General features: G+C 56.3%; 3 protein-coding genes across 6 annotated transcripts in view; all 3 read left to right on the top strand.

The window, feature by feature from the left end:
- RBFA (ribosome binding factor A) overlaps nucleotides 1–19,269 on the top strand; it is a 252,019-nt gene that overhangs the window by 6,105 nt on the left and 226,645 nt on the right. The window lies entirely within an intron of this gene.
- The window catches only part of HSBP1L1 (heat shock factor binding protein 1 like 1), a 414,139-nt gene that overhangs the window by 235,348 nt on the left and 159,522 nt on the right, over nucleotides 1–19,269 (top strand). The gene's annotated exons all lie outside the window — the stretch shown is intronic.
- The window catches only part of KCNG2 (potassium voltage-gated channel modifier subfamily G member 2), an 82,205-nt gene continuing 81,317 nt past the window's right edge, over nucleotides 18,382–19,269 (top strand). Inside the window, exon 1 of the mRNA XM_050768218.1 lies at nucleotides 18,382–18,436. The gene's annotated coding sequence lies outside the window, so the exon portion shown is untranslated. The remainder of the gene's footprint in view (nucleotides 18,437–19,269) is intronic.

Raw genomic sequence — 19,269 nt, 5'->3', positions numbered from 1 at the left:
GGTCCCCGCACAGACTCCAAAGCCCGGGGCCTCAGCCTCCGCCATGGTTTAAAAGCCTTTTGTCAGCCATCCTTGGGCCAATCAGAGTCCTCTGCCACTGAAAACGTGTGGTTTAATGGAGAAGAAGTGATTTCCAAAGGGAGGTGCTGGTCCTATGAGAAGGGGCGGTTTAGGGCAAGAAAAAAACTGACGTCACTCCCCCACGCACGGGCCCAGACTTGGAGGTCGGAGGAGACGCACAGGAATGGAAATCCAGGTGGGTCTTTACAAAAGGAAGGGGTCACCTGGGCACCAGAATCCGGAGCCAGAGGCCGTCCGGGAAGGCCAAGCACAGACACTGGCCATGACTTGAGAGGACTCAGCTCTGGGCACTGAAGAAGCTGGAGGGTTGGGAGGGAGCACCCTGGATCCAGCCTTGGGAAGGAAGGAGCAGCGACTGCTATGAACATCAGTGCTGGCCGGGTGCACCTGGATCACCGTCTGCCCTGGTCCAGCCACGAATTTGCTTCCTGCATCTTAGGCCCTGCTGAGCCCACCCTCCGGAGGCTGCCCTTTAATGCTGGGCAGGGGCTTCCTGGACTGGGACCCCATTAGTCACTTAAAAATCCTAAGTCCTGGCCATGCACAGTGGTTCACGCCATAATCCCAGCACTGTGGGAGCTGACGCCTGTAATCCCAGCACTGTGGGAGCTGACGCCTGTAATCCCAGCACTGTGGGAGGCCAAGGCGGGCAGATCACTTGAGTCTGAGAGCTCAAGGCCAGCCCAGGCAACATGGTGAGACCCCATCTCTACAAAAATAAATAGGCTAGCCGGGCGTGGTGGTACACACATGTAGTCCCAACTACTTGGGAGGCTGGGGTGAGAGGATTGCTCGAGCCTGGGAGTTCGAGGCGGAAGTGAGCCGTAATCACATCCCTGCACTCCAGCCTAAGTGAAAGAGTGAGATGTGGAGTCAAAAAAATAAACAAATAAACAAAATGAAAGACAAGATGCTGAACGGTGGGTGAGGGTCCACATTTCACTGCCAGGCAGGGAGGCCAGAGTGGCAGCGCCCCCTTCTCTCATCTGCATCTCAATTTGCCCTCCTTTTTCTCCCTAGGAAGCTCATTACACGTTTTCAGGTATTTCCAGTACACTCACACATGCACATATGTATTAAGCAAATGGTAAGAATTATAAAGAAATCTGTATGTAAACAGAATTCCCCAAGAATATTTGCTGTGTGATTACCTGATATGAAACATGCAAACCGGTTATAACGGCGAGCCTGAGAGCCTTCAGCCTCCAGACTGTTTCCTTCAGGGTTTCATCTGAGTGTGGCGATCCACCCGTCACTCCCAGGTCAAGCAGGAAAAGGTGCGTCACCATTGGTGCTGGCGTCACCGCTGTGCTGCTAGGCCCGGCTCCAAAATGACCACGGCTTGACCTGCGCCCTCCCTGGAGTTGGCACCATGGCCACCAAGCGCCTGGCCGGGGCTAATCCAGCGAGCAAGGTCCCTGTTTCAGAACCAAATAAACAGCCGCCTCGTGGCATAAAGCATCACGTCCTTGAAAACTGGAGCTGCTCGAAGGCTGCCTTTGCAAATTAAGGGACCTCCTGTCCCTGCTGGTCCGGAGACATCTCGCCGAGGCCCGGGCCCTGAGAACCGCACACCACCTCCTCTGTGACCTTTCTCCTCAATCCTGTGCCAAGCGTGCAGCCCCGGCCTCCACACCAACTCCTCACGTTGGGCACGCCTGGTGGGGGGACGGCCGGGAGGAGGCAGAGCCGGGACTGGCTCCCAGCATTCCTCGTCTCCCCACGGTGCCCTCCGTGCCGGGGAAGGAAGTCCCAGCTAAGCATCAATGAAGCTTATCCTTGAGGGAAAGGCCTGGAGACTTCTGGGAGCACCAATGGTGGCCCAGGCCCCGCTGTCTGGCAGGGCACGTGGCACTCCAGGGCGCGTCTTCCACCGTAACAGATGCGGGAATGCGGGGATCTTTAAATCCCACTCGGGTTTTGTACAAAGGGCATCTCAGGAGGGACCTTCTCCCTCTGTGTGCTTCATATCGTCTCCCACGAGCCCTGGTGTTACTCTAAATCCAGAGGGCTGTTGCATTTCCTTGTAAAATTCAAATGTTCCCCCTTATAACTTGGCCAGAGTCCAATTTGACACAAACAACAACAACAAAACCCCACATTTTAAAGCTATAGCAGCCTTTGGCATTTTTTTCTCATCAGTGGCCAACGTCTCCCTGGTCGCTGCACCTGCTGGAGTTTCCCCAGCGGCCCTCGCCAGCGTCTTGCGGCGCCCACCGTCACTCTCTGTACCTGTTTGAAAAGCTGCAGAGCCTTTTAAGTGTTGGTCCTGATAATGTCCGGTTCATAAGTGTTGAGGGGTAAAGAAATTTCCTGTGATTCCACAGCAAATATAGTAAAATATGTGGGCAGGGGAACAGTTCAGACGCCGGGCTTCCGCCCCCAGCACGCGGCTTCCCTCTCGGGCTGAAACGCCGACTCTGCGGCCTGGCGACGGCTCCCCAGGTGACCGTTTCCAGAATCAAGTGTTGGCCGCGGTCACGTTGACCTGCCTGTTCTCTATAAGCTGTGAGTGTTGTGCCCGGGTGTAGATGCCCTGAGGTCTCACGGCCCCCCAGCAAGCAGCCCCAGGCCCTGCATGGGATGGGCCCTTCATACCCGTACACTGAACCAGACAAGCAAACACACGAGGCCATCGTGGTCCCTCGAATAAACGACGCTTCACCGAAGTCTCCCCTTTCAAAACACGTACAGTGAATGACTCAGGCTTCAGAGCCACCCTGGGGTGCCGTCGGCTGGCGGGTGATGGAGCAGCTCCTCCTGGCTCCTCTCAGCCCTGGCACAGGTAGATCTTCCTGCTTTCCGAGCCTGTGTCCCTGGCGGCAGCATGAGGCTGAGCTTCGCCCCTGGGTGGTGTGGGTGGAGACCCCCTGCTGCGGGCGCAGAGCCCTCTGTGGGTGGCGCGTGGTGGCCGTCCTCCGTTTCCCACCCGGCGTCTACTGGGCCTCGTCCAGTGTCACTGGGAGCTGCAGGCCGGGCTGGCAGGTGGCTCCCGCGCCATCCCCGTGGGCTCCGCCTGGCCCTGCTGCTCCCGCTAGGAAAGCCCAGACCCAAAGCCCAGCCCACTTGGCAGCAGCGTGCCACCTGATCGGCAAGGCTTGATCCCTTTGAAATCTCTGTGGGGCGGCCGGGCGCGGCGGCTCACACCTGTCATCCCAGCACTGTGGGAGGCCGAGGTGGGCAGATCACGCGGTCAGGAGATTGAGACCGTCCTGGCTAACACGGTGAAACCCCGTCTCTACTGGAAACACACACACACACACAATTAGCCAGGCATGGCGGTGGGCACCTGTAGTCCCAGCTACTCAGGAGGCTGAGGCAGGAGAATGGTGTGAACCCGGGAGGCGGAGCTTGCAGTGAGCCGAGATCGCGTCACTGCCCTCCAGCCTGGGCAACAGAGCAAGACTCTTGTCTCAAAAAAAAAATAATAATCAAGGAAAAAAGAAAATCTCTGGTGGGCATCTAAACGCACCTGGGCTTCCTACCGCGTGTCTCTGCGAGAAGCTGGGTTCCCGAGGTGTGGCTCCTGCAGTACCGGGGGGGCCACGTGTCACGGGGCGTGCGTGGAGCTAAGCTCAGGCCTCAGAGCTGATGAATACTGGGAAACCTCAAAAATTCCCTCCAACTAAAGTGATCTTTTTAAAGCTGCTGCTTGTTGATATTTATCTCACCGTCCAACAAGCAGACATTTGTATGCAAAGCAAACTTGGAATCAGCTTCTTGCCAGTTACTAAGGAAAAGTCTGCGCTTGTGATGCCTCACCTGGTGCCTGCGTTTCCCGCTTCTGACAATAGATGGGAAAATGCACACTGCTGGGGGAGGAGGGCTCACCTGGTGCCTGCGTTTCCCGCTTCTGACAATAGATGGGAAAATGCACACTGCTGGGGGAGGAGGGCTCACCTGGTGCCTGCGTTTCCCGCTTCTGACAATAGATGGGAAAATGCACACTGCTGGGGGAGGAGGGCTCACCTGGTGCCTGCGTTTCCCGCTTCTGACAATAGATGGGAAAATGCACACTGCTGGGGGAGGAGGGCTCACCTGGTGCCTGCGTTTCCCGCTTCTGATAATAGATGGGAAAATGCACACTGCTGGGGGAGGAGGGCTCACCTGGTTGCCTGCGTTTCCCGCTTCTGACAATAGATGGGAAAATGCACACTGCTGGGGGAGGAGGGGGAGGGAGAAGATGGGGCAACGGGCAGCAAAAGCAGCCTGCAGGCAAACCGCGGCATCCTCAGACCCCCGCAAGCAGTGGCGCCTGTCCATGGCACTATGACATGCCTGTTCCACAGGATGACATCACACATGATGACGTCACAAGGATGACATCATAAGAACGACATCACAAGGATGACGACATCTTTAACCTGGGGCATAGACTGGGGAAGAGCGTCTATACGCTCGGTGTTACCCAGTGTGTCCTACAAGCAGGTTACAAAAAGGTGACCGGCCCCTTGACATCACGTGGAGGCACTGGGGCGACGCACAGGGGAAGAAGCGGAGACAGTCAGCGAGCTGGGTGGGAACGAGGGCCAAGGCTGATGGCAGCCTGGTAACTTTGGGACCTGTGACAGGCGAGCACTGGGGTTGTAGTGGAGAAAAGATGAACTCAGTGGCTGATAAGGGAATGACAAACGGGAGCCAAGTTTCGAGAAAACCAACCCCTCTTCCCTCCCACTGCTTCACCCAAAAGAAAGAATTTGGAAGTGAAGCCCTCCCCGCGTATGGGTTCAAAGTTGCCTTTAAATGCTTTGTGCCTCTCACTGGGGCCGGTCCCCCATAGGGTGTGCAACCTGCCCTTGGCTGCTGTGCACACCACGCCTCCCCGTGCGGTCACGCCTGCCACCTGCCTCTGCACCATCTCCCACATGGTGTCACGCCTGTCACCTGTCTCTGTGCCGTCTCCTGCGTGGTCACACCTGTCACCCGTCTCTGTGCCGTCTCCCGCGTGGTCACACCTGTCACATGTCTCTGTGCCATCTCCCGCGTGGTCACACCTGCCACCCATCTCTGTGCCGTCTCCCGTGTACGAGCGGAAACACCTCGATCGCGGAGACCCTCTTTGTCGCAGCTCAGCACATGGCCCTGGACTGAGGGGGTAACTAGGGAAAGCTCTTCAGTGAATAAAAATGAATGCCTGTGTCCCTGCGGACAAACGGTGTTTCCAGGGTGGGTTTGAGCCACTGACGCACCATGAGGCAGAGAGTCCCGGATTCACGGCTTGGCTGACATCTGAGTCGAAGCGGCTGGGGCATCGGCTTGGGCTCCACAAGGATGAGCGGGAGTGGCCCCCGGCCAAGCGACCACACACTCCCCTTTCCCCGTTCCTGATGGCATCCGCCGTACGCAGACGCTACAGAAACTTGTGTTCCCTTCCCAGGGCACCAGCAGTAACGCTGCAAGAATTTTAAGTGCTGGGTCCTGCTCTGGACCCCACAACTTAACAGCGTGGGAACACTCAGGGCGGACTTAAGCCACAGCCACATGGATTACTCAAGTGTTGGCAGATAAATCTCATGAAGAATTGCTGACAGAATTGGAATTATTCAGCTTGAAGAAGGGAGATGAGCTATGTTCATAACAGCCCACATCTCTATTTTTAGCCCCTGCAATTCCCGTTTTGGGGGCTGGGAATTTGGAGGATGGTCAGAGCCCGTTCCCTCTGGGGGCTGCCGCTGCCTGCCAGAGAGCCTGGTGGGGGCTGCTTGGCAGCTCCTAGCCGGCTGCACCCTCTGAACCTGTTTTCTCTGGTGAGCTGGCCGCACCCTCTCTGAACCTGTCAGAATCACATTCTCCTTCGTGGCCATGAATATTCAGCCCCAAACAATGAACATGAACAGGGTTTTGCCTTTTCTATTCCTCTAAACTGTATCTGAGGCCTTACTAAGCCTTCCTCACCTGTGAGATGAGAAGGGACCAGATGACTTCTAAGATTAAGTAGACGCAACTAAAATCTCCTTTCAGCTCTGAAGCAGCCCGATTTTCTTTATTTTAACACAGTTTGGGGTGGACATGCAGGGTGCACGTTCCCCTCAGGTCAACGCTGCCCTCGCCCCACCCCAGGGGCACTGGCAATGCCCGGAGGCAGTTCTGATTGCACAGCATGGCGGGGTGGGGGCCCACTGGCATCGAGCGGGTGGGGCAGGCCTGCCGCTGGCACCCGGAGATGCACAGAACGCCCGTGTGGGGAAGCCCAGCCAAAGGCCCACGCGCCATGCTGAGGAGGGAGAGCCCGGCCTGGCGTCACTGGGTCAAGTCCCTGGCACTGAGCTGTCACAGGCCACAGTGCTATTCCCCATGGGGCCCCACAATACGGGGCTCGGCCAGACCTGACCACCGCCGCCCCGGTTCTCAGCCTGGTTCCCCAGGGTCGTTCGTGCCCCTGGCCACAATAGCCATCCTTGAGGACACGGCGCCTGAGCCACACCAGCCAGTGAGTTTGGCCACAACTTTCTCTTCACTGGAGTCACTAAGATGGAGCTTTGGAGCCATTGGCCTCTGTCTCCCTGTGCAAGCACCTGCCTGGGCAGGGCCAGGACGGGGCAGCAGTGCCAGACACAGGGAGAGGGCATGTGCCCCATGGCCTGGTTTAAGCCAGGGGCTCAAAGTAAAGGGACAAACTATAGATATAAAAATAAAATCCTCACCGTCTAGTAGCCTACCAGGCGAATGGGAGGTGTTTTGCAAAGCCCATGATTCTTTTATCTGAAGTTGGAAATACATCAACTAGAATTATTTTTCCTTCCTTCCCCTTCCTTTTTTTAATGTGAGGAAGTCTGAAAATTAGGGTCTTTCTGTTTAACTTTATTCACTCGGTTGCTCTGTGGTCAGGAGCAGCACTTTAAATTCTCAGTATCTTACAAAGTTGTGAAATAACCTGCTTGTAAAATGCCGCTGGGGCAAATCAGCAGCTTTCACAGCTTAAACCCGAAAGGTTTGACGAGGTGAGCGGCTCCTCCTATCCCAGAGAATGTGACTTCAGGGACAGAGACCACAGAGCGGCCAGGGTCCCCTCTCTGTAAGTCGTATGCTTTCCACGTTTTATGACTGTCTAAGTTAGACAAGTTGTTTGTAGAAAATATGGAAAATACCAGGAAGCAGAAAGGGGAATCGGAATCCCTCAAATGCAACGTGGGACCGGTGTGACTTCGCCTCCTGTTTTCCTGCTTAGTGTGAGAGGCCTGCTTAGGTGCCCAGAAAGCCTCAAGGCATCCAGCAGCCCTCAGCCGCGAATCGCACAAATCCCGGGTTTTGGACGAGTGTGAAGCTTACGGAAAAGCCAGGCGGGTTCTCCAAGGTGGAGCCGCAGGTGGACCGGGGAGCGCGGATGACCTGGGTCAGCATCCGCAGATGTGCGGTTTCCATCCAGCCTTTCACCTGAGCGTCCTGAGCGGTGCCCGGGGCAGAATTGTCTTCAGAGACCCCCCAGGGGCCGCGTGCACCCCGTGTACCACGTGGTCGAACCCCGAAGAAGGCCGAACTCCATCCAGGCCCCTGCGGCTGGACATCTCCACGATTCCCAGGTTTTCAATACTGTGGATGCGATGCCTGGTAACGTTCTCGCACCGAAGCTTCTCCGGCTCTCGTTTATTTCCTTAGGAGGGAATTTCAGAACCGGAGAGCCGGACAGTTAGAAGATACTTGCCTGATTTTATAGGAAAAGCGCCCTTGTTTTCATTTGCATTCTTTAATTATAAGTGAGCTTGAACAGTTTTTTCAAATGTTCGATATTTACATTTTTTGTCACTTTTATTTTAGTCCTCGGTGAAGGAGCCGCTCAAACACTCCCGGAGCACAGGCTAATTTAGAACGTCTTATCCTGACAAGGCGGCCCAGCCGGGGAGGAGACGCCGGGGTCTGTGCAGCGGGGCGGGCGCTTCCCGGACCCGGGGGAGGCGGACGCAGGCGGAGGCCGCCCCAGGAGCGCGGGGTCCGGGTGTGGGGGACGCGGGTCTCCGCGGCGCACAAGGCTCGCCCGGTGCTCAGAGTCGGGGCCGCCACGTGGGAGCCCGGCCCAACCCGCGGCCTCCGGGGTCCCTCCTGGGGGGCCGCAGACGCCCCCGAGCCGCGTCCCGCAGCGCAGCAGATCCTCGCGCACAGCCCAGGCCCGGCCCGCCCGGTGGACCCGCTCCAGGACGCAGAGGGGCGCGTTTCCTCCGCGGCGGCTGCACGGCCTTTGCCCGCCTGCCCCGCGCTCCCGTCCAGCAGGCCCGGCTCGGACGAGGCTCAGCTGCCGCCCCCGTTGCCTTTGTGGGTTTTTCTGAGGAAGCCCCTTTTCCTCGGGTGGATGGGACCCTGCGCGTGGGACTCCGCACAACCCCCGCTCCGCCGCGGGCCGCCGGACCCAGCCCTTCTCCAGGGGGGCGCTGGGGAGGGGGCTCCTTCCTCCAAGGGAGTCAAAGTGGCTTCCACCCAGGAGATTCCCGAGGGAGAGAAAACACTGGGATCACATCCCGACGGCAGCCCCCGCCCCCTTAGAAATAATATGGCCGGTTTGCTAATGAAAGGTAAAATTAACCCGTTTCTTCGGAACACCCGGGGTCGCACCCAAGCCGTAGGTGGGTCTGCCCTGTGCGAACCACCTCCGCCCTCTCCACCTCCCACCCCCCCACCACCACCTCCCCCCCCCCACCACCACCACCTCCCACCCCCCCACCACCACCTCCCACCCCCCCACCACCACCTCCCACCCCCCCACCACCACCTCCCACCCCCCCCAGGGAACCGCCCCGCCCTTCCCGGCCACGCCCAGGAGCAGGGGCGTCTCTTCCTCGGCCTTTCCTCCTCATGGGTACCCCCGGGCGGCGGTCCCAGGGTCCCTATGGGATGCTGTGTCGGCCGGCTCAGGGCCTCTGTGTTCTGGGGACCGGAGCCCCAGTGGTTGGACAGGGCAGGTGCAGGCCCCCGGGCTTCTCTCACAGACAGCGTGGCGAGCGGCACCGCGCAAACGCCAGCCCAGGCTTCGGGAGGGCGCCTGGCTCCGGTCCTGCACACACTGGGGCGTGGCGAGGAGATAGAGCACGCACATATATGCACACTCACACATACACACACATGCACGCTCACACACGTGCACACACATGAACATGCATGCACACACCCACTCACACACGACACACGCACGCACTCCTACATGCATACACATACACCATACACATGCACGTACACACCTACACATACGCATGTAGCCATGCACACGCTCACACAGGCACACATGCATGCACTCACACGCACACACACGCATACACACACATGCACACTCATGCACCCACACACATGCACACACACACGCACACATGCACGCACTCACATGGACATGCATGCACCCACGCACCCACACACGCACACACACACGCACACATGCACGCACTCACATGGACATGCATGCAGACACGCACACACATACACTAATACGCATGTACGCACATGCACACGCTCACACAGGGACATCCACGCACTCATGCATACACACACATACATGCACACTCACATGCACATGCATGCACACGCACCCACACACACATGAACACATGCACACATTCGCTCACACTCACGTGCACATACATGCACACTCGCACATGCACTCCCATCCCACAGACCTGGGCACACAGGCACACACGGGTGTGAGTCAGCAGCACGGGCGGGCTCGCCGCGGCATCTGTAGAGTGAGGCGCCTCCCACGGAATCCCCGCGTCCTCCCAGGATGGAAACGCCACGGCTCCGCTGCTCTCAGGGGGTCCCGCACGCCCCCCGCCGCGGGGGCAGGACACGAACAGGCCGAGCGCTGCGCTGAGCGGCACAGGAGGCCCTGGAGCCTGGCTGACTCAGGCGCCCCGCAGGGAAAGCAGCGCATCCACGGACAGGGCCTTAGAGCCTCAGGCGCACAGCGCGGTGCACACGCGAGAGGCAGAATGAGGAAGGGGACTCGCGGGCTGGACGCTGGCGGGGACAGGAGCCTCCACAGGGGCCGCTGCGGGAAATTCCCGGGCCACGTCGGGAGCAGCCTCCCAGGCTTTTTGCGCAGGGACCTTGTCTTGTCCTTGGTATTCCAGAGGCCATGACCAGACTCCAGTCTCATAAGAAGTACGGAAATTCCTAAATTGCTCAGAGGTGCCTCCTGTGCGCAGGAGAGGGACATCCGTGCCCCTCCTTGTCCCGGGGAGCCCGGCTCCATGGCGCCCGCTGTGGAGTTGCGGTTCTCACCATGGGCAGGGGCAAGGCCGCAGACTGGTGTGGTCAGACCAGGGCACCCCTGCTTTCACCCCGGGCCCCGGGGACTAGTGATCCCGCCCCCCAGCAGAGCACCGCCAAAAGCCCCGAGTGCCTGAGCTGCCCTGCAAGAACGAACGGGAAGGAGACACAAGAGCGTGGCGGGGCCTTCTGAGGATGCGGTGCAAGGGCTCTGTTAACACGGGTGCGAGGCGGCAGCGCATGCAGGAAGCCTCCCATCCTAAGCGCGTTCTGCCTGAAATGCACATGTCCTTATAGGCAGTGGTCTTGCCACTCAGGGAGGGAGAGGCAGCGTATGTTTAAAAGATGAGCACACAAAGGACTGTGCGCCTCCCGGGGAGTGGCGTCTTCTGGGAGAAGCTGGAGAGTCTGAAGCGGTGAACAGGAGGCGGGAGACAGGGGAAGACCGAGCGCAGACCTGTAGGGGCTGCTGTGCTGGCCCAGTGCGCCCCGGATTCGGGGGTGGAGGAAGAGGCTAGTCTTTTACAGTTAGGGAGAAGCCACACAGACCCCGAAGCGTGGTCCCCACACGCAGACCCAAAACCCAGTCCCATCCCAGGAGGCTGGGCCACCACTGTTGTGGGTGGCTGAGTCCCTTACTTTCTGCTTCACCCGCTGAGCCTCTTCCGCGCCATCCTCACTGTCACTTGCAGGAAACACCTGTTCTCGCCATGCACCTGCTCCGATGCACTGACCTGCTATCAGGAAGATGGCTGCTTCCAAGGCAGGCCAAGATGCCTGCGGCTTGTTATTCATCTGAGAATGGTTCCTTGCTCTAACGGGGTTTGGGGGACAGAGGGGACTGTGTCCTTCCCTCCCTCCCTCCCTCCCTGTCTCTCTCTCCTCTTTCCCTCCCTGCCCCCCACCGCATCCCCCTCTCTCTCTCTCCGTTTTGGTTGTCTCTCCCTCCCTCTCATTCTCTCTCTCTAGCACTTTCTCCCTCCATTCGCCCTCTGATTCTCCCTCTTTCTCAGCGCTGCCTCCTGCCTCTATGATCTGAGCAAGTTTTCTGTGGAGATGGAAGTCGGGGGCTGGGGCGGCTTGTGTTTTTGGTAGAATTTAAAGCACGTTTTACAGGATGAGCTGACACTGTCGGGCCATCGTCTTTCCTGAGCAACAACAGCACCTCCAGGTCTTGGGTCGTATCGACATACCGTTCCCGCGTGTGGCTTTTAATGCAGCTAGTTACGTAGGGTGTTGCCTCCTTCCACAGAGTTTTCCAGCCTCTCCAGGGAAGCTGTGTCTGGTGCATTTTCAGGCACTGCAGTGCCCGGCACACAGCGCTGGGTACGTGCTTCACGCAACATGTGAACAAATATTTATTGAACTGCATAAAAGTAAACCACTCTATTCACAAAAGAGAAATACCTCTATTCAGAATGTCATGGATGCCAAGTAATTTGGGGGCAAAGGAAGCCCCAGGCACCCACAACCGTTCACAGCACACGGTGCAGGGCTGGGCAGTGCAAATAACTTACAGGGGTGTTCTCATCAAATCCAAGGCCATTTCCCAGAACTGTGACAGTAGTGAAATGGAATGTTACATTCACAGCACAAAACCGACAGAGACAGAAAGGACGTCTGCATTCCGCTGTGGGTTTAAACGAAACGATGAGATGTTCGGAGGAAGCGCTGGCTGCTCACTGCATCGGGAACGTTTCATAATAGCAAAGGCACTATCGGGAAGTGTTATGTAAGCTGTCCATTAAGGACACTGATTATAAACGTTCACAAATACAAAAACCGCACGGCATTGCTTGCTGGCCTCAACCACATGCAGCAAGAGGGGAGGAAGTGATCACAGAAGGCGCAGGTCACTGCTCAGATGCCCCCCGGGCTGAGATAACTCAGCATATAAAACTCCTCCCTTGCCAACAGCTCGGTAAGAACGCAACTGCTTACATTACAAAAGAATCTGGCATGCAGACCCGTTGGTCAGAGAGCCCACCAGCGACGTGTTTACGTTTCAATCCACTTCCAGCGTCTGAATTTACCCAGATTTCAGGAGCACATCTATTAGCTGAGCGGAAGGTGGTCTTATCCTCTGCACCACACGTGGGTCCGAGACCCCAGAGCAGAGTCGTCTCCCTCGCCAAGAGTGCACTCGGCAGACGGCGACTCGTGGAGTGAACGTGTGCTTGTTTCAGTGGACGGCTTCCCACCTGGAGCTCAAGTTCAGATGAGGAAATAGAGTAACAGTAAATGTAGAGTTAGGGAATTTAGGGTAGAGATTAAAGTAATGAACACAGGAGGAAGCCTGAGAAAGCCCCAGAGATACCCTATGTTTCCTGTGAGGTGAAGTGTCTGCTGTCAAAGCCGGTTGGCACTGAGAGGAGGCGCCAGGGCAGCACCCACCGGGAGCCTCCTGGGAGAGGGACGAGCCTGCAGGCACCGGGGGAACCGCACAGACACCGACCACGCTACAAACGCACGTGAGACATCAGGGACTGGAAACAGGAGGATGAGCGTTTGGAACGGCCACCCAGTGGACCAGAAGCCCCTCCACGCACGGCCTCTTCCCCTCGCATGCAGAGAGGAGGCTGCAGATGCCAGAAACGGGCCCCAATCTCCCATGAAGAAGAAACAGAAAAGAAGGGAGAGAGCAGAGAGCCAGGCAGAGGCACAGAAGAATGAACGCGTCCAAAAGACGGACAGAAGCCCAGGGGCCGACGTCCGTGGGAGCTCCTCCCGCACTGCAGAAGGCGGATTCCCCAGTCCCCTCAGTACCACGCACAGGGAAGGGAGTGGGCGGAGGTTGGGAGGGCCGAGGGACACAGGTTTGCCGGTGGGGTGGTGAAAATGCTTTAAAATGGATGTAGCGGCTGGGCGCGGTGGCTCAAGCCTGTAATCCCAGCACTTTGGGAGGCCGAGACGGGCGGATCACGAGGTCAGGAGATCGAGACCATCCTGGCTAACACGGTGAAACCCCGTCTCTACTAAAAAATACAAAAAACTAGCCGGGCGAGGTGGCGGGCGCCTGTAGTCCCAGCTACTCGGGAGGCTGAGGCAGGAGAATGGCGTAAACCCGGGAGGCGGAGCTTGCAGTGAGCCGAGATCGCGCCACTGCACTCCAGCCTGGGTGACAGAGCCAGACTCCGTCTCAAAAAAAAAAAAATAAAATAAAATAAAATAAAATGGATGTAGCAATGGCTGTACACGCGCTGCGTAAATGAAAAGCCACTGAACGGTGCAACTTAAATGGGTGACTTGTAGGTGTCAATTCTATCTCGGAAAAGCCACAGCATGTATCATCTTATTTTGAAAATCAGCCAAGAAATGAAAATTGTAGTAACTATCTAGAAGAAAATGACTAATTTGGAAACTTATAGTAAAGAAAGTAGTTTGACATCTAAGTTTATGACAGTCCCACCCACTTCCTCATTTCCGCCTTCAGTGGATGCTTGCCGACGACATGCTTCAGAGCCCGGCCCATGCCGAGGCCCAAGGACACATATATGAAGGTGCCCCTGCCCAAGAGGCTTAGCACCCAAGACAGATAAGCCCGTGGACACACAAGCTCACTATTCCTTTTCTTTTCTTCCTTTCCTCCTTTTCTTTTCTTTATTTTTTATTTTCTGTTTTTTTTTTGAAACAGGGCCTCTCTCTGTCACCCAGGCTGGTGTCCAGTGGTATGACCACAGCTCACTGTAGCCTCCAACTCCTAGGACTTAAGTGATCCTCCCACCTCACCCTCCCAAGTAGCTAATATTACAGGGATGTGCCACCACATTCAGACAATTTTTCAATTTTTTTTTTTTTTTTTTTTTTTTTTTTTAGAGACGGAGTTTTGCTATATTGCCCAGGTTGGTCTTGAAATCCTGGGCTCAAACGATCCTCCTGCCTCAGCCTCCCAAAATGCTGGGATTACAAAAAGGAGCCACTGTGCCTATTTTTTTGAAAAAATAAAATTTCAATTTTAATGTTCACACTAAGGATTTTCCTCTAACAATACATTGGTTGGGATTCAGCAATGTCACCACAGTCAAGAAAGTGGGTCAAGATTTGTCTGTGAAGATGTTTATGGCAGAGAATTTTATGGCGGTGAAAAACTGGAGAAAACATCAATGTCAAATAAGTTAAAGTGTGACAGCATCCTCAGGATGGAGCTCTGTTTAAAATGGTGTTGGAGACTGGAAAAAATGGAAAGTGTGCATTTCCTTCTGTGCAGTGTGTGTACCCTGCCCAGTGTGTATTTATGATGCAATTTTTGTATCATAAACCAAAAATTATTTTTACATAAAAAATGACCAAAGTAGGCCAGGCACAGTGGCTCTTACCTGGTAAGCCAGCACTTCGGGAAGCTAAGGCAGGAGGATTGTCTGGGCCTAGGAGTTCAAGACCAACCTGGGCCACATAGTGAGACTGTGTCTCCCCAAAAACTAACCAAATTCTCTGAGTGTGGTGGCACACCTGTGGTCCCAGCTAGGCAGGAAGCTGAGGTGGGAGGATCACTTGAGCCCAGGAGGTGCTATGATCGTACCACTGCACTCTAGCCTGGGCCACAGAACAAGACCCTGTCTCAAAACAACAACAACAACAACAACAACAACAACAAACGAGACCAAAGTGTTTAGGTGTCAAACTGTTAACAGGGATAAGTTTGGATGTTGAAGATGGGAGTTAGAAGTGATTTATTATTTTCTTCTTTGTGTTTTTCACAAAAAGTTCACACATTTTCTACAATGAGCGTGTGTTACAGACAGAAAACATCTTAAAGAGTCTGTTCTTTTCGTAAAAGAGAAGCTACAGGAAGGTGCAGGCACATCACCTGGGACCCGTGCCTCTGGGATCACCACAGTGCGAGAGTGTGTGTGAGCGTGCACGTGTGTACGAGTGTGTCCATGTGTGCTTGGATGAATGTGGTTATGAGTGTGTGCATGCATGTGCGTGAGTGTGGCAGTGAGTGTGTGAGTTGCACAGATTGCCGATGTGAGTGTGCACCTGTGTGAGTGTGATTGTGAGTGTGACAGTGAGTGTGTGATTTAGAAAGGGGGGTCATGAGCATGGAACGGAGCGAGTCCCACCTTCTGTGGCCTGTCCCCGCATCCTTGTGTCCTTGCAGCCCATCACCGGCGCTTTCTTAGGACACCTACAGTGCAGGGGTCCTGGGACCTGAGCAGCTGGAAGGCCCAACACCCTCAGTGTCTGCCTAACTCCGCTGTCAACAACAATTAGAAGAAGAAAGGGAACGTGTGAAACATCCAACGTTCAGAGACGGAGCAACAGGAACCATGAACGGGAAGGAGACACACACGGTGAGGAAGTCTGTGGCTTAGGGATACAAGAAGAGAACAGAGATGAGTTACGAGGAACACACACGAGGCCACGTCCCAGAGACACGGGACCAATTTACAGGACAACAGCGGGAGGGAAACTCTCGCGAGGCCTGTCCACATCTGAAAGACACGGGACCGATTGACGGGATCACAGGGGGAGAAAAACACACACAAGACCTGCCCACATCCGAGAGACACGGGACCGATTTACAGGATCACAGGGGGAAAGAACTGGGTTGTACAAATCGCCTGTCAAGGGACGTGTTTCACCCCCACGCGGTGCAGGGGCGAACTGCCCTTGGGCAGGATACCGCGCTGCGTCCTCGCTCTAAGTCCCAGGTCCCATTTTCAAGACTCAGTTTGCAGATATGTTCAGTGTCTCAACATTCTGGAAACATTCCAGATTGTGATGGGTTTTGCAAGCACCTAAAATAATGACGATCATTTGTTTGCCGTGAGCCAGATATGTACTAGCATTGTCTCATTTAATTAGTAAAACAGCAACACGTGTTCTGCTATTATAGACAAGGAAACTGAGGCACCACGCGTTAGGAACTTGGTCCAGGGTACACAGACCCTTCCCCGCTCCAGGACCGAGGGGTCATACTTCGCCCCATCCCCCAGATTGGTGGATATTAGCCAATACTAAAAAAACTTATTAAACAGACCACATTATTTGCTGTCTTTTTTGTGTGTGATATTGGCAGATTTACTAGTTTGGATGCCCGATTCATTGTATTTTGATTTCTGAAAGTCTCCACGACATCCTCCCAAACAAAATGGGAAATGAACCAGCAGGGTGGGAGTGGAGCCGTGGCTGGCATCGGGGCAGCAGTCAGGGACCCGGGCTTGCTGGTGTGACCCCTTCTTTTGGAAACATGAATTATACTGATGATTTGGATGGCCCAGCTCCACTTAGCAGTTTTCCAATGGCTTCAGATGAGAAGGAAGCTAATAAGCTGAATAACAGAATTAAGATTCTGAAACATCTGACAAGACTCATGAAAAAGTTTAACCTCATAAAAACTAGTGAAATACAATGTACTAGGGACAAATTGTAATATACAAAACCTAGACTTTTAAAGAATCAAGAAGCAGAAACTCATGGGGAAAAATAAACCAACAACTGCACAGACCTAGAGCTTTAAGTTGACTAGCAAGCCAGGGCTGTCTGAAATGTGATGTGGTGCCTGGAAAGGCTGGTGAGCATTTTGGTTGGATCAGTAGAGGTATAGAGTCTGCAAAAGAGAGGTGATGGGCTGGCTGCACTCTGCACGGTCACAGCCACCAGAGACTGGGTCAAGGTGCAGGGTCTGAAAGAGGCGCCAGGGCTGAACCGGGCCAAGAAGAATAGACTGAGGTCAGAGAATGCGCAGCCTGAGAAACCCTTCAGACCCCCCACATCCAAACCACCAGCTATGGGGCAACCCCCGCGTGCCAGGCACACACAGAGCGATCTGTTATCTTGTTTACTTTTCTAACGAGTGTGTTTAACAGGGGCTTCTGTGATCAAGGGGTCCTGGTTGGTTCTGCCTCCTGCAGCTGCAAACGTCCACTGGACCTTCAGAGCAATGTCCCCGGGGCAGCTCTGCTCAGTCTCAAAGGCCTCTGCTAACCACCAGTTGCCCGCCCCCCCAAAAAAAGGCAGCCTCTGCCCTTTCAGGGACAGCAGTGCAGGCACCTCCTGCTCTGAATCTGGTAGATGTTTCCATGGAGAAAATATTCCCTTCCAAGCCCTGGTGCTCTGGCTGGAGCTGTAGAGGAACACTTCCTTTTTGTGGATGCAAATGAGAAACATCCACACACTAGAGGCTCCGCTGCGGCTCCAGGATCCATCCCACAGACGCGTCCGGAATCCTCACAGCTGGCGTCTCCTGGGGATCCGCTCCACCAGAAGTGCCTTGGCTGTTGACTCAAAACCCACAGTCCTGTCCTTCCAGAGTCTTGGGCCGGGTTCCTCATCTCTTCCCGTGTACCTCAGAGGCTGCTTGGGAGTGGTCACAGCAGGCAGCAGGCAGCCTGTGCCTCTGGAATGACCACAGTGTGAGTGTGTGTGTATGCAAGTGTGTGTGTGCATGTGTCCATGAGTGCCTGAATGAATGTGGTTACGAGTGTGTGTATGCATGTGCGTTAATGACTAGGGTTATGAAACTATGTGAGAGTGTGCACCTGTGTGTGTGATTATGAGTGTGGCAGTGAGTGTGTGAGTTGCACGGATTGCCGATGTGAGTGTGCATCTGTGTGTGATTATGAGTGTGGCAGTGAGTGAGTTGCACGGATTGTCTATGTGAATGTGCACGTGTGTGTGTCCATGTGTGCCTGGGTGAATATGGTTATGAGTGTGTGTATGCATGTGCCTGTGAATGAAGTTGAGTGTGTATGTGAGAGTCAGTGTGCACCTGTGTGAGTGTGAAGTTATGATTGTTTATGTGAGAGTGTGCACCTGTGTGAGTGTGATTATGACTGTGGCAGGGAGTGTGTGAGTTGCACCGATTGTCGATGTGAGTGTACACCTATGTGAGTGTGAGCGTGTGTGCCCGCCAGGGCGTGCGCTGGTGGGTGCGGAGTGCAGAGTGGGGCCCGGGCCTCCTGCGCCCCAAGGGCAGCTGGGTGGGCTCCATGCTTCCTCCAGGTGGACGTGGCCCCCGCTCCAGACCCGGTAAGGGGTCGGCTCGCCCCTGGGGACCCTCGGATGTCGCGAGGGGGCGCCGCGCCACCGAAGGCCGGGACGGGGGCGGTGCGCGGGGCGGTGCCGGAGTCTGGGATGCCGGCTCCAGAGACGCCGCGCTCCGCCCCGAGGAGGCCGCCAGCTGGGTAAGCGGAGTCAGCAGCTCGCGGAGTCTGGACCGCAGGTAAAGTTGCGCGCGCCGTGGGGCCGAGGGTGGGGGGTCCGCGGCGAAGGAGCCGGGGCCGCAGTGGGCGGTGAGCCGGGGGTCGCGGGCTCTTGTCCGATGGTTCCGCGCGCAGCTTCTTCTCGGGGCGCGCGGTGCGCGCGGGCGCGGGAGGGTGGGAGGGGACCTTGGAATCCCCCCATTTCGGCCAAGGGGACCGGGGCGGCTCCGGGCGGGGCGGGGCTGGTGCCGCCCCCTCCTGCTCAGCGCCGGGAGTCCGGGGGTCGGGGGAGGGCGCCTGGCCGGAGGCGCTCGCGGGTCTGGCCGCGCCGCGCGCGTGGATGGAAGTCTCGGCCGCACATCGCCCCGTCTGTCCGCGCTGGTCCTGCGGGAGCCCGGGTGAGCGGAAGGCGAGGAAGGGGCGCGGGTCTCGGAAAACCCGACTCTCCCGGCGCCCGCCCCGGCTCGGCTGGGGGCGCACCCGGCTCGCGCGGAGAGAGGGCGGGGGTGGGCGAACGCTCGGCGCGCTTTGCCTTTCCCGGTCCCCCTTCTTCCCGGAGATGAACGCCCCACTCCCCCTCGGACACACGACCGCGCCCCCACGTCTGCCTCCTCGACCCGCAGGGACGCGGCCCGAATTGGGGGAGAGAAGACCCAGCTCAGCTCCCGCAACCGCGAAATCTGCAAACTCGAAGCCCGTGCGCCGCGTCCTCCCGTCCGGGGGGCTCCCAGCCTTGCCCGCCGAGCGCAGCCCTGTCCAGACGGTGGTCACTGGGGACGAGGAGGGTCCCTGCTGCGGGGCTCCCGGGTTCGGACGGACGTAGGGGGCGTCCGGCAGGTGAACAGGGCCCGCT

The sequence above is a fragment of the Macaca thibetana genome, chromosome 18 (genome assembly GCF_024542745.1).
Source record: "Macaca thibetana thibetana isolate TM-01 chromosome 18, ASM2454274v1, whole genome shotgun sequence".
In the NCBI taxonomy this organism is placed as follows: domain Eukaryota; kingdom Metazoa; phylum Chordata; class Mammalia; order Primates; family Cercopithecidae; genus Macaca; species Macaca thibetana.
This window is presented reverse-complemented; position numbering and strand designations above follow the sequence as displayed.